The 3,121-nt window shown below is 36.0% G+C and overlaps 1 protein-coding gene across 2 annotated transcripts in view; it reads right to left on the bottom strand.

Moving 5' to 3' along the window:
• LOC105112341 (uncharacterized) overlaps positions 1–3,121 on the bottom strand; it is a 4,358-nt gene that overhangs the window by 664 nt on the left and 573 nt on the right. The gene's annotated exons all lie outside the window — the stretch shown is intronic.

The following is a 3,121-nucleotide window of genomic DNA, read 5'->3' as shown; positions in this document are numbered from 1 at the left end:
ATATATATATATATATATATATATATATATTAACTATCAAAGCATACATAAACATGCTGTTGTTTTCGACCAAAGATCCCATATTTCAGCATTTATTTATTTAATAAGTAGCATGAAAGACAAACAAAAACACAAACATTCAACAATTTTCCTTTCCTTTCTTTCCTTGCTGAACTTTCTCAGCAAGCAAACAAGAAAATCAAACTTAAACCTAAGCTTCTACTATGATCCTAATAATTTGAAGAGCATCCTGCTGCCCACGAAGATGAGCACATAGCACATGATGTTGAAGCCATTGATGATGTTTCAGAATTTGTCATTCACAGTGATTTGACAACATTTCTCAGCAACCAAACAAGAAAATCAAACTTAAACCTAAGCTTCTACTATGATCCTAATAATTTGAAGAGCATCCTGCTGCCCACGAAGATGAGCACACAGCACATGATGTTGAAGCCATTGATGATGTTTCAGAATTTGTTGTTCACAGTGATTTGACACCATTTCTGCTTGATGATCATGAGGAGCTTGAGTTTGCTGATGATTTTGATGTTTCAGAAGTTAAGGGAAATGTTAATGGCAGTATAGTTGATTGTGGTGAAGCGGACGCGGATTTTGAGCACTTCCTGGACAGGAGGGAGCACCATTTGGAAGGTGACAGTGTCAACAGTTCCCCGGTTGAAATAGAAGGATCCAACTATTCTCCAATATCTTATCAATATGTAAGGGATTCTAAGCATACTTTAACTAGTGAAAACAAGTGGTCCCACGCTCATAAAGGCATGGAAGTTATTGTTGAAGTTATCATTTCATAGATAACAACTCTTGTATGGAGAATTGGACAAGCTTATTCTATTCTTTTTACTGGAACAAAAATTTCTCCCCTAAAACAACCTTAGACAAGAAAAAAATTGATTTTTGTACCATCAAAGGATAGAAATTTTCGTCAAGGTAGTTTATTATTCTATATCTTTTGGTGGGACAAAAATTTCTCTCCTAAAACAACCTTAGACAGGACAAAAATTGATTTTTGTCCTATCAAAATGCCAAACAACTTCACAACAAAAGGATAGAAATTTTTGTCAAGGTAGTTTACTCACACGCGCATTGTGCACGCATGCGCGAGACACAGAGAGAGAGCTTTCTCAAGAAGAGAGTCTATTTAGTGTAGTAGAGGGAGTAAACTACCTTTTGGCAAGGGCATTATAGTCATTTCATAAATAACAACTCTTAAACAAAGAATTGGACAAGCTTATTCTATTCTTTTTAGTGGGACAAAACTTTCTCCCCTAGAACAACATAGACATGACAAATATTGATTTTTGTACCATCAAAGTGCACCAAACAACTTAACAAAAAGTTATTGTCAAAGTTGTCAAGGAGAGATTGGGTACATATGTTTTACAGTTTTTATTTTCTTGTTGCATTGATTTTCTCAGCAACCAAACACGGAAGCAAGAAAAAAAGAAACACGTGCATTGAATGTGTGTGTGTGTGTGTGAGAGAGAGAGAGAGAGAGAGAGAGAGAGAGCTTTCTTGAGAGGAGAGTCTATTTAGTGTAGTAGAGTGCCTAAACTACCTTTTGGCAAGGGCATTATAGCCATTTCATAAATAACAACTCTTGTACAGAGAATTTAACAAGCTTATTCTATCCTTTTAGCGGGACAAAAATTTTTCCCCTAGAACAAGCTTTAGACATGAAAAAAATTGACTTTTGTAGTATCAAAGTGCACCAAACAACTTCACAAAAATGGGATAGAAATTCTTGTCAAGGTAGTTTACTCACATGCGTATTGAGTGTGTGTGTGTGTGTGAGAGAGAGAGAGAGAGAGAGAGAGAGCATTCTTGAGGAGAGAGTTTGTTTAGCATAGTAGAGTGAGTAAACAACCTTTTGGCTAGGGCATTATAGCCATTTCATAAATAACAACTCTTGTGTTGAGAATTTAACAAACTTATTCTATCCTTTCAGTGAGACAAGAATTTCTCCCTTAGAACAACCTTAGACAGCACAAAAATTGGTTTTTGTAATGTCAAAGTGCACCAAACAACTTCACGAAACAATTGTCTTGTCCAGTGCATTTTTGTCTATCATACCAAACACTCCCTAACATATATTCATTGTTTCCATCACTCAATACTACAATAGATTCCCATAGAAAGTTAAATTACATCATTGTGTTTCCCCAATACAGCCCCTTGTATCCGTATTGTTCAATGAACACTATTTAAATCCCGGCGCTCCATTCTTTCACTTCTAGGACTTGAGCATCAAAGACTAAATGCCCTTGCTAACTCCTATTATACCCTCAAATGCAAGTACCCATAATGTCAGAAACAAACCAAAAGAGGTTATTCTTCTTTGCGACATGGAAGAGAACCAAAAACGAAGAAAGGGCCAGTGACCATTCCAAGTCACTTGTTTACAGAACCTGAGATTAAGTTTGTGGAGTTTGTCCAGATGAATCCTCTGTTCTTCGATAAGCCATGGGCAAACTGAGAAACCTAGTCTCCCTTTTACCATTACTACCTTAACCTTTTCTTCTTGGATATCCTGACCACAGCAACGAGCTCTCAAACAACTACTATAATTCATCACAATTGACAAAGACAATAGTTTCTCGAGAACACACTAACAAAACAGTATACTGTATCTAAATAGAGATCGATCCACTCATACAGCATTCTATGTGAGGTTTGACCATCCATCTTACATTTCCTTCACAGATTATCTACCCCATACTAGGTCAACATTAGCCATGAAAGAAGCAATATAAACCCATCCAAAAAATATAGAAGGTTAAAGATCGCATCCATGGCAATAAAATCAATCAGCACAATGATCTAGAGCCTACCATCCATGGCTAAGATATCTCATGCTTTGCTTCGTGACCAGGTGTCAATAAAACAAATAAAAAACTCCTTGTGGGCTTCCTCAGCTGTTGTACTATTCAAGATCAACATAACAACTGGAAACCCCATACCAGTAGTTTTAGGATAAAAACTAGCACAGCTAAGATTCCAGGCTATTGAGGCATCATCATAAAATTACTTGATTTAATTCTAGCTTAAAAGCGTTCTTTGTGAATCCTATATATATATATATATATATATATATATATAA

Source organism: Populus euphratica, unplaced genomic scaffold (genome assembly GCF_000495115.2).
Source record: "Populus euphratica unplaced genomic scaffold, PopEup_1.0 scaffold333.1, whole genome shotgun sequence".
Classification (NCBI taxonomy): domain Eukaryota; kingdom Viridiplantae; phylum Streptophyta; class Magnoliopsida; order Malpighiales; family Salicaceae; genus Populus; species Populus euphratica.
This window is presented reverse-complemented; position numbering and strand designations above follow the sequence as displayed.